The sequence below is a fragment of the Rhinichthys klamathensis genome, unplaced genomic scaffold (genome assembly GCF_029890125.1).
Source record: "Rhinichthys klamathensis goyatoka isolate OS25496 unplaced genomic scaffold, OSU_Roscu_1.1 h1tg000059l_1, whole genome shotgun sequence".
Taxonomy (NCBI): domain Eukaryota; kingdom Metazoa; phylum Chordata; class Actinopteri; order Cypriniformes; family Leuciscidae; genus Rhinichthys; species Rhinichthys klamathensis.
Window position 1 is genome coordinate 2,736,880 of NW_026606604.1, and position 12,988 is coordinate 2,749,867.

At 36.9% G+C, this 12,988-nt stretch overlaps 1 protein-coding gene across 3 annotated transcripts in view; it reads right to left on the reverse strand.

Annotated features, from left to right (window-relative positions):
* The window catches only part of ctnnd2a (catenin (cadherin-associated protein), delta 2a), a 323,353-nt gene that overhangs the window by 83,645 nt on the left and 226,720 nt on the right, over nucleotides 1-12,988 (reverse strand). The window lies entirely within an intron of this gene.

Genomic DNA, 12,988 nt, shown 5'->3' on the forward strand with positions numbered 1-12,988 from the left:
ATTAAAACTTAGCAGGGACTCTCGGTTCAAATGAAACGCCAGTCATGTGCGTAGAAAGTGGGGAGGCTTCATAGGCGCTGTGCTAAACACTGTAAAATGGGGCCAGTTGACAGTGACACCATCAGAACAGTTTCTTTTTCTTTTCCCCCATCGATGAGCAGGAACTTCACAGGGAGCATGACAGAACTGGGGCAGAAGAAAGAAGTTTTATATGTGTGTATGTGCATTTCAGTGCGTTTAACAGAGAGGAAAGATCAGAAGTAGCGCAACGCAATCCAATGCATGATCATAGAGGCATGATCATGTGCAGACAACACACACACACACACACACACACACTCACACAGCTGTGTTGTTGTGATATATGAGGACATTCCATAGGCATAATGACTTTTATACTGGACAAACTGTATATTCTATCCCCCTACACTGCCCCTATCCCTAAACCTACCCATCACAGGAGACACGCTGCATAAAACATTGTTTTTTATGTTTTTTAAGCTATTTGAAATATGAGGACTCATGCAATGTCCTCATATATCACGTGTAAGTTGTAATACCAGTGTAATATGCACGTCATTATACACATTTGTGTCCTCATATATCACAAAAACAAAAGCACACACGCAGAACAGTCACCATGGCTACATGTTCCAGATTTTCATATGCGTCATAAATCAGTTCACAATTATCCATACAGATTGAGGGTTTGCATACATAACGAAATTCAGAGGTGTCAAAATTCAAGAGTCAGTTTCCACTCAAAGAACAGGGACATGAAATATTTGGGTATTGTTCCTCTATATCAACTAAAAACCGCAAAGAAGCCTTAACAGCAATGATTCATATTTAGTACTGGTTATATTTTTCTGTTGCTGGAAGTTGACTGCAAAAAGAATCAAGAGTCACTGAGATTAATCGGTTCCAAAGAGAAATCAATTTATGTTTACATTTCTATTTTTTTAAAGTTAATTTCTGCCATTATTTAAATCCCCTCATGCATATGCCTGATCATCAAACTGTCTTTTTTCATTTATACTTGTCAAGAATTGCATACTCTCACTTATAATAAAACTGACCAACATTTAAATCTCTTAATAGAAAAATCTCTTAATTGGCTTTGAATGCTCAGACGTGTGACAGATTTACTGTGGCACTGGTATATGTGCAGGACAACACTATAAATACAATACAGCTAGTTCACTCATATCATCGTCATATATCGTCATATCACCCAGCCCTAAAATTTGCTCTATGTACAGACATGATGAATTAACATGATGAAATAACGAATTTCTGTAAAGCTGCTTTAAAACAATGTGTATTGTGAAACGTGTTATACATATAAGAATAAATTTGACTATAGATAACATGAACTAACACTGAACAATACTTCTAAAGCATTTATTAATCTTAGTCAATGGTAATTTCAACATTTACTAATACATTATTAAAATCCAAAGTTGCATTTGTTAACATTTGTTAATGCACTGTGAACAAACATGAACAAACCGTTAGATTTTACTAGCATTAACACAGATAAATAAATGCTTTAAAAAGATTAATAATGCATTAAAAATATATTGCGGATGATTAGTTCATGTAAGCTAATATATTAACTAATGTTAACAAATGGGGCATTTTACCTGGGGTGCACTTATGTATGTTTTGTGTATAACAATAAAAATAACAACGAAATTACACATACAAAATTCCTGCTCATCACTTTAGATTAAACAATAAATATCACCCAATCAGACTGCAACACATGCAATAGTCCAGAGATTGAGCAAACCACAAATTCATAAGCTCGCTCACAGACACCCGTGCACAAATAAATGGGCGTCAAAGAGTGAGAGAAAACACGAGAAGCCTGCAAAGCAATGCTGTGCAAACATCTATCCTCTCTTTCTGTGTTTAAACAATCTGCATCGCTCCATCGCAGTTCCAGCTCACAGCTGCTGGACTTCAGGATAGCACAATGCCTCCTCCACCCAGCAAATCCGGGGAATGATGGGTCCACCCAAGACGACTGCTGGCAAGGCAATGGGCAGTGGCTAATGCGAGCGGACAGGTGTTGTCATGGCCTCCGTCCAACGGCCTGCAGCCTTTCCTGGCCAGAGGATTATTTTTAGCAGATGTTAATAATGGACTTTCAGACATAATCACCATGGCCGTGTAAGTGAGAGGTGCTGTAAAGTGAAACTGTCCCTGTGATTCCTTTAATGGCCATTAAGTAAAATAACAGGCACCCGGCAACATCATCATGCATTTTAAAGCCATTAATACAAGTACTTAAAGCTGCCATAGTGAATAAAGCCAATTTAATCCCATGCCAGTTTGCGGTCAGTCTCAGAGTTCATTGACAAAGCTGATTTATCCCACTTCAATCAATACCCCCGACAGATTGCCTTACAACTACAGCCCCAAAAGGCAAAGGAGCAGTAAATAACTGGCACAGAGACGTTAAATGAAACATAATGAAGTCTGCTGCAAGAATTCAAAGGGTTTCATTGGTCATACGGATGAATTTAGAGGAAGAGGTACAGCGTACACAATACATACTTGTGTTTACGGTGTCAAAAAGAGACTCTAGTTCAGGGTAGTGAGGCGATTTCCACCTACACTACACAAGTCATGCACTGCTCTACTCTAATTTCACCCTCGCAGACCATGACATTCACAATTTCACTTTTCCAATCCACTGTGTCCTACAGATTTATATGAACCTCTTCAAAAGATTTGTGTCTGTGTGCAAATGAATGTGTGAGTACTGCATATATTTGTGAGCGTGATTCAAAAGGTAAAAATAACTGGGTTTCCATCCATATAATTTTAGCCATATTTTGGTAGCACATAAAAATGCTAGATGGAAACCCCAAGATGTGAATAAAAATTCCAAAATGTTCATAAAACAATGCTCACTTGAGGTGGATACACTGTTTATTCAGTAGGAATATATGCGCATAATATATGATGGAAACATTTACAGAATACAATTTTAGATACACTACTGTTCAAAAGTTTGGAGTCTGTAAGATTTGTAATGTTTTTGAAAGAAGACTTATGCTCAACAAATCTACATTAATTTTCATTAATAATACTGTACAAAAATAGTAAAACTGTGAAATATTTTTACAGATAAAATACCTATTTCTATTTTAATCTGTTTTAAAATGCAATTTTAATGATAAATCCCAACAGCTGCTAAATTCTAAAGTACAAACTTTTTAGCCGTCTGGTCAAATCTATACATAATCAAGACCACCGTCAATTCATCTTAAACTCAAGTGTATCCAACAATACAGAAACGCATTACATTTTTGAACATGCAAACTATTTAAATTACAATACAGAAGTGAATTAGCTAAAGTTGATGAGTTGTATAGCAGCAGAACACCATACTAAACAATCAGGCATCATTGCTGAGACACACTTAAGTCTCCTTCAATGAGTTTTTAATAAGGTAAGAGTCCAGCCACATTCCACAGAAGGCCTGATTTATTGATAAGCTTGAGGAAGCTAAAGAAACGAAATGGTGATCCATTGATGCCCTCTGAAATAGGAAAAAAATCTCCTGGGTAATGATCAAATTTATTCTCAAGAGCGAGGGGTGGAATTTGATTTTAAATGAGGCAATTAACAGGGCAGAGTTCCTTAGAGAGCCACCAGACTCCATCACAGTGGCACCACAGAAAGGATGGTACAGGAACGAGAGAGACGGTCATGCTGGTTAATGGTGCTAATACATGGATGTGACATATTTACAGCTCTCAGAGAAAGACAGAAGGCTGTGAGGGCTGTATATAAGGGATGCTCCCATATTTCGGCTACCGGAAATTTCTGGCCGAAGCAGCTATTTTCGGTTTCTGGCCGAAATGGTTTTGAAGGGCCAAAATCAATGACCAAAAATAATTAAATTAATTCAGCACTTCTCCGATGGCATGTTTGGACTGTGTTGAGCGTCTATTTCATGTGCACAACATGGATAAGCTACAACAGTTAAACATGTCAGTTGTGTGGACAGCTCTGGATTGATTAATTTCTCAATTTTAATCGGTAATGATATGGTTTCTTAAATCAAAAATCTTATCGTCAGTGCTGTTTTCTGTTGATACATGACAAAACTTTGTGATTTGTTACTTTTTACACCAAGCAAAGTCTCAACTTTAAAATTCTGTCGATTTTATTATGAAATTCAAAAAATAAACGTTGTTTTAGCGCTCTTTAATATGGCGAGCCAGATCACTGTAGCCACCTCAGTTCAAGCGCACGTCTCATCTCCTCTTTACTACTAGTTACAGTAAGAAATAAACATGGGTGAACATCAGAAGGTATGTTGAAAAATGCATTACAACTTACCGAACACAAATGAAGATCTTTTTGATGAAATCTGAGAGCTTTCTGTCCCTCCAGAGCAGTGTTGGGGAAAGTTACTTTGAAAAGTAATGCGTTACAATATTGCGTTACTCCCTTAAAAAGTAACTTATTGCGTTACTTAGTTACTTTTTTAGAAAAGTAATGGGTTACGTTACTTTTGCGTTACTTTTTTCCACCTGGGCTGGGCTTGTTTTTTTATACCAAAAAATATATATTTTTGGGCAAATGTAAAGACCCTTTCACACCAAAAGTGAAATAATAAGCCTCAGACTGAAGGCAATGCAGATTTACTCCTGTACAGTAGAGTACAGTAGTGTTCAGTAGAGGGCGCCGCTCAAACAAACCTTTCAGCTGCTGCTGTTCTGGGTAACAGAAGAAGAGGATGCAGGAGAAACAAATTTAACACTTACTTTATCAATAAAAACATATAAAAAAATCTATAGTCATTTTTGCTTATGGTTTAACTGAAAAATCGGAGGTCAGAAGCAAGTACTTTGGTCAATAAAGATTAAATGCATAATTTTTTTATTTTTTTATTTATTTAACATATTTAGGTATTGGAGGTTTGCATAGTGTTCTGATTCTGCATTTCACTGATTTTATTCATTTTGAGGAATATTGAATCTTTTTTTGTGCAAGTGAGATGAGTAAATCCACGCTTACATTTAATCTAGAACTATAATAACCATCATATTTACACACAACGCCTCTGCACTTCGATTTGTCTCAACATTAGAACAGAAGAGCTGTCAGTCAATAAAGGGGAAAACAAAGTAACTTGCGTTACTTATTAGAAAAAGTAACTCAGATATTTTGTTGTAAATTTTAAAAGTAATGCATTACTTTACTAGTTACTTGAAAAAGTAATCTGATTACGTAACTCAAGTTACTTGTAATGAGTTACCCCCTAAACATCTCCAGAGACAGACTGACACAACTGACACTTTGACGCTTCAAAAAGTTCATAAAGAGATCATAAAACTAATCCATATGTATTGAGCAGTTTAGTCTAACATTTGAGTGAAGAGACATGATCGCTTTATATGACGAACAGAATGAATTTAGGCTTTTATTTACATATAAACATTCATCAACTCACACATCAGTTGTGGTAAACAGAAGCTCAAGCATGTTCGCTTGACGTGCGAGAAACCAATGAGGTTCATTCTCGTGTTACGCAGCACGTTTTGAGCTTCTGCAAGAACCAATGAGGTAGCTGTGAATAGAGGGACAGAAAGCTTTCAGATTTCATAAAAAAGATCTTAATTTGTGTTCTGAAGATGAACGAAAGGCTAATGGGTTTAAAACTACATGAGTAATTAATGACCGAATTTTCATTTTTGGGTTAACTGTCCCTTTAAAGTTACATTCACCTCAATAAAGCTATTCAGTGTCAATAAAATTTCCATATTCTTCAGAATAATCACCATTTCATTACTCTACAGTTTACGTCACTATAATAATTATACTGACCTCACCAGCTACTTCAAAACGAATAAACAAACCTTAAAAAAAAAAATCCACTCCCATATTCATCAGCATTCCTGCTTCTTGGTGGCAAAACTGTGTCAAGTTCATCACGCTATGATCTTGATTTAACCTAGAAGGCCCCAACAATTTCCCTATTCTAATCAGGAATATAGTGACACAATTAAAGAGTCAAACTTCTAGTCAGTAATTTAATTAAGCCAGGTGCTATGCCACGTTGCATACTAAGAGCTGTTACCCAGGTGACGTGACTTTAATGAATCCCTGCCTGGATGACTGCTGATGGAAGCTGAAGTTGTAGTCTCTAAAGACCTGTGTGTCTTTGCTCACTCGACTGTAACCGGTAACAAATACGTTGACAGAACAGGTCTGAACTCCACTTCACATCATCAAACCTGAAATAATTAGGCTGCGCAAAGGCGAGCGGAACGAAGGCCCGTCAAGAAGTCGTTATCCTTTGTCACACAATTATTACTAATGTGACATCACATCAAAAGGAGATGACACACCGCACAATGAGTCCTTGGTTTGCTTTAAAAGGCGAGATAGTTGAAGCGAAGGTGCAAGTTCGGCATTTCAGAACTGCCGATGCTCATTACTAGGCCTCCTATACCGAGGAAATTCCATCAGGAAATGCAACAGATTCCCACAGAATTCCAATGCCTATGATTCACAAACATCAACTCAACCTTCCTTGCATGTTTACTCATTGAATATTCAGGGGTATTTGATCATTTTTTTCAAATCAACATGTGTTATATTTATATAATTTTTCTTTATTATTATTATTTTCCACAATTCAGAATAATAGGTTAGCCATAGAAGCTATGAAATTACCAAAAATGGAGGTATGGGAATATTGTATTGACCAATTTTTTTAAATGAATCAAAACTCTTAAACTTAAAAGAAATCACACTGTTTAGATTACATCTCTACACACTCTGGGCATTCTGGGATATGTTTACAACAGTATTGAAGGAGCTTTATGCTGGGCACAGGTTGACTGCTTTACTCTGCACAACTAGTAAATAAATATAAATAAATAAATACGTTTCATATACAGGTATATTTTATAAACTACAATTTAAAAGATTGGGGTCTGTAAGATTTTTTTATGTTTTTGAAAGAAGTCTCTTCAAGCGACATCTATTTGATCAAAAATACAGTATAAAACAGTAATTTTAAATAACTGTTTTGCATTTTACAGTAATATATTTAAAAATGCAATTTATTCCTGTGATGGCAAAACTGAATTTTCAGCATCATTACTCCAGTCTTCAGTGTCACATGATTTTTCAGAAATCATTCTAATATGCTGATTTGGTGTCAGAAAAACATTTCTTATTATTATCAATGTTGAAAACAGTTGTGCTGCTTAATATTTTTGTGGCAACACAATCTTTGTGCTAAATAATACAAATTTCTTTAAAAAAATAAAAATAAATGTAAATCTTACTAATCCAAAACTTTTGAATGATAGTGTATATTTTTTTTATATACTTAATTATTTTACCGTGAACTTTTAGATAAAAATCTCTCTAAGATCATGAGAAACATACTATCAGTCAAGTGTGTCCACATTTTTGCCTTATGTTGAATGCATATTTCCATATTCAAATAAATTCAAATTCCAACCACATTCTGCAAGTTTTTTCTCTTAAGTACAGCTGAAAAGTGTGTGCCTGCTCATTACCTTGATGAACTATAAGCAGATTGTGTTGAGAAGATGCTGCATTACTGAATGACGTCATGGCAGAGCAGTGGATACATATGTGCCTCTCTCGCCTCGACAGGACAACTTTAAAGAGAGGTACATCTGAGGATACACATCTAGAGGTCAGGTTGCATCTGGCATGAAACATTAAATGAATGTTTCTGAAAGCCTAGGATGGACGATCTCTGGGGTCTTTGGAGCGTCAGATCAACTCCATCAGCCGCAGCTCCACAATACTGATGAAAATGATCATATCACAGAGTAAGTGACAGAGGAACGCCATTTCCTGAATCTCTAAAGATCGCGTCCATGGTGAATGGGTTTGTTAGGAATCCTTAACGCTCAAAGTTGTGTCCGGGTATGATTCTCTCTGACTCATCTGATGAAAGATGACAGTTGTCCTTGGTACTCTTCCCTCAGAGGCTCTAAGGTCAGGCTACATCCAAGGACATACATGTCAATTAAAGAGGAAAGGAAAGAGGGACAGGAACGTGTGCACCAGTGTGCACCATGCTGTGGGCGGTCAGTAGATATGAAGCAAAGCCTATTTATACAGGGAAAACATTAAGTGACAACGTGAAAACACATACAGTACAGAGGTGATGAGTGGACGTCGTTCGCCCAGTGACATAGTGCTCATTACAGAGAGTATCCAATTAAAAATGGATTTACACTGATGAGCGTGGGAGTTGATATCTGAATAGGTGGTACAGGACAGGTTCAACTAATTATTGTAACATATACACGGACACATTCACAAATGATGGGATACGCCTCTACTACTTATTTGCTAATCATTCATATTTATAAAGCTCCTTTTTGAAAGTTTGTTTAACGAAATTCTGTTGAAATTATTATAGAAATTATTTTAAATATTTGTGACTATTTTTATATCAAAGTTTCCTTTAAAATGATATAAGCATTCCTATAAAATTCTAAAATTATTCTAAATTATTTTTTACAACAATACATGTCAACACACATACAATTTGCCACTCTGCTTTGTCGATATCGCCATGTGTCAGATGACCATTAATCCATGCCTAAATATATACAGTACAAACACTTTCCTCTAAACATATCTTATGGAACAAGAAAGTTAGCATGTTCTCTCAGCAAGAGATCAGATATAGTCTAAACGACCATTTCTGGATCCTTGCTAAAAGCGGTCTGTGTGAATGGATTTTGTAGCTTCTGCGAGATCTGAAAGTGGCTTAAATCTGAGATGCCATCTATTTGTCCCAGCATGCATCCAAAGGTAAGCAGAGCTGAAAATAATCCCATTCAATAAATCTCTATTACAACATGACCGGCTCCCATGGGACCTGCATCCCAATTAGATGAAAAAGACTTAATGTCCTATGGTGCTATTTCGGGTCTTTTGACTCTTTTCTATGTATAAAACCCCTAAAAACACACTTTAGCACTGTGCGCGGATAAAGCCTCACCTTCCTCATATTGGCATATTGTGCAAGAGCGCAAATCTGTCAGAAAGCATGTCAGAAACCATCTTCGCGAAGCTCGCTGCAGCATCTGGCTCCATGCTACCTACAGCCTCAGATAAACTGCACGGCCATGTTTGAAGCAAAGAAAGCTGGGTTAATGATGGGCAGAAGGCCTCCTAGACCCGTGCTGTACATCCTATCAGAGCGTGTGAACAGAAGCATTATGCATGTGCTTTGTGTTTAAGCAAGTTTGGATCTGACTCCATGGTTCCACAACAGCACACGTCTACGGAAGAGATATCTCGCAATTCTGTTTATATCTCACAATTCAGATTTTTCTTCTCAGAATTGCACATTGAAACAATTCAGATTCACAATTTCTTGAAATTCGGAGATTTTCCCCCCTTCAAAATTGCAAGATATAAACGTGCAATTCTGAGAAGAAGAAAAAAACATCCGGTTTGTGAGATATAAATGAGCAATTGAAAGAAAAAAAGTCAGAACTCTGAGATAAATAACTACTTTTTATTTATTTTTGTTAAATTTCGTGGAGGAAATGGGACAAAAAAAGAAATAAAAAAATTGTATATGTAAACTTAGAATTCTGAGGGAAAAAAAAAATCTGAATTGTGAGATTAAAGTTGCAATTATACTTTTTAAATTTTTTATTCTGTGGCGGAAACAAGCTTCCATACATGTCTCATGTCACCCGCAAGGAAACAGATGATATCGGGTAAACAGTTGTGATATGTGAGGCTGTCAGCTAAAACTCTCTCTCTCTCTCTACCTTTCTTACCATGCAAAGTGCAGTCTTCAATTGTGCTGCCATAGAACAAACCAGAACGAATATGCTAGTTCACTGTAACATAACATGAGAGAAGAAACGACAAACTCCCCACTGTGATAAAAACACAGATTAGGGCTCTTAATGGTGGAATTGGTCAGGAATTTGAAGCAAAGCCCTTTATGGCAATTGCAATTTTCAATGAAAATGTTTCCACAGCTGTGCTGTTACAAAACCTGCATAAGATCGACACTACCCAATGAATAATTGTTGCACGGACAGAGATGCTTCCAGAAACTCAATGCAAGAAAAAGATGAATGCTGGCTCTCAAAGTAAGTGATCCATCAATGCATGTGCTGGGAGATCTGTGTGGATTATTTTTCTGTTTGCTTTGAATAAACCCTGAGACAAAAGGTGGATGACAAACACAGAGAACGTGTGAGTAAGAGAGGGATGGGATGATGTTTAATTCATGATTCCACCTCTTCAAACAAAGATAAACCAAGGTTTAAACATTCTTCATAAGTTTTTGCTGATGTCCAACAGGATCAGCCTGCAAAACTTTCTAAATCAACATAAGAGCTTTGCACACTATGCTTAACCCTTGGTTAAATGTCTCTTTAGTTTTAACCCCTCAGTAAAGGCCTTGTTTTACACTAGTCAGTTTGAAATGGGGTTAGTGCAACTTTAACCTTGCACTGTTTTATCGTACAATGCAACTGTGAATTGTTTAGCAATCAAAGCTTACTTTTGTAAACTCATAGAAATATTCTGAGGACAAACTTGAAATATGCCAAACAGTTACAACAAACATTTTTCTCAATTTTTGTCCTGTTCTTGTAGTGTTTCTAAAGACAGAAGTATTAAAACAAGCCACATACTCATTGTGTGTATTGTGTGAACAATTAAATGCTCAATATTGACCAATAGAGATACATAAAAATCACTAATATATGCCAATAAGCAATATCATACCAATCCCCAATATAATGACCCCCCATTATATTATCATTAATCCCAATAGAGACTCCAACTAACAAAATGAAGGGGGAAAAAACCCACAACACTAAGTACATACACAAAACCAGGAAAACCAACTGTGGCAAAAAGTCTTTCAACACCTCCAACTGAAAAAAAGCATGGCCAAATAGGGAATACAAAAAGTTATCAGTTAGTAATGGTCTTTCAACAGCAGCCTCTTTTTGCTCTGCTATTCAGTAAAGTGGACAGCAAAGAGGTAATGCTTCTGGGGACACTGCAAAAAACGCCATATTACATTTTTACTGCCTTGATCCATTTAGAGATCCATCTATTTTCAGAGACAGGCAGAGGAAGAAAAGGCCAAACTTACACCAGCATTTAAAAACAATCAGATAAACGGTTAAAAGTCAAAAGCTTTGTGGTTAGGATTTCAAATAGGCTACATAAAACTTTCAGATTACAAATTTAGCTAATGTATCCAATAGTAAATGTGGCAATTTCATTATGATGATGAACCAAGGAAAAAGACTTTAAAAGACTATACAAAACGTGAACTGATAAATGGATCCAAACGTCTGCCTGAGTGTTAATGACACAATGCTCAGCGGCCCAGATGGAGTTTTGACTAGTTGAGTTTGGCCTAAATAATTTGACAACCCAATGCCTACAGGAAGAAAAGAGAAAGAACAGACATCAGTCCAAAGGCTCAGTGAATGCGATATCTCAGCCTTTGGGAAACCATGCCCTTACTTTTAGCTTGAGCTGCGTCCAGTGTAGTTTTCATTCCCTGTGACTGACTAACCGTTATTTGATGTATGATATATGACAGACACGTGCTGTACTTGTGAGCTGTATCTAATGTGCAGTCTGAGGTCTGGACGTGGTGGAGATGAGGAGGAACCAGATGAAAAGGGATGCTTATTGTTCAGCACAAAAAAGGAGAAGATTTAGACCACACTTTTACCAACAAAAGTAACAACAATAAGTTAGAAGTAAAAATGCTACTAACTTAACAAAAGTAGCTCAGCTGCTGTATAAATAATTAAAGATGCCATATTATGCCCGTTTACAAAGTTTTTTTTTGGGGGGGGGGGGGGGGGGGGGGATAGGTGTTCATGCTACTAGAATAGGTGTTCATGCTTGAGTAGGTGTTCAACTACTAGAATAGGTGTTCATGCTTGAGGTTCAAAAAAAAAAATTTCTCTCATATCTTGCATTGTTGCAGCACCAAATATATATATATATATATTAGGGCTGTCAGTTAAACGCGTTATAAACGACGTTAACGCAAACACATTTTAACGGCGTTAATTTTTTTATCGCGCGATTAACGGTCTTTTTGGCCTAGCAAACTTTGTAGTTTTTTTCACGCTTTTGCAACAGGACGCGGCATGCGCGGCGCTGCGCTATGAAACCCATTCATTTCAATGGCTTGCGCCACGCGAGGACGTTTTGTTGCTTCGTCGACCAAAGCGCAAGCGGATCTAGCTAGACCGGCACAAAACAACAGGCACGCCGCTCACACTTGTTTAGGCTTGCGAGCCGGCCAAATAGTAGGTTAACGTTACGTTTTGAGTGGATGACGAGCGCGAGACGCCGAAATGGATGCCAATACGATTCTGAATGGAAAGTTTACTTTTAAAAAGTTGCCAAATGGTTCCATTGACAAGACCAAAGTGATCTGTGTGTTTTGTCGTTGTGAACCGAGCTATCATCGCAGCACGTCCAGTCTGAAACACCACTTGATGGCCAAGCACACACACACAGCTGATGCGAATTCTCCGCCCCCTCGTCAATATCAGGACCTCGTCAGTATTTCTTTCACTCTTTTATTGATGGACAGTGTTAAATTGAGAGATTATTTGCTCCAAGTGAGAATGTTAGTCTGAAATTGAACACAGTATGCCAATGTTGTTTTCAATAAAAAAACATTTGCACAAAGCAAACCGATCCACTTTTCCATGTTGATAAGAGCATTAAAATGAGAAAAAATAATGGGACAAAAAGAAATCAAGAGACATTTAGAATAGATAAAAATGTGTGATTAATTGTGATTAATCGCGAGTTAACTATGACATGAATGCGATTAATCGCGATTAAATATTTTAATCGTTTGACAGCACTAATATATATATATATATATACTTTGTTCTTTGTAACTTTGCAGATCTTTTTCATGCTTTAACCGTAGCAT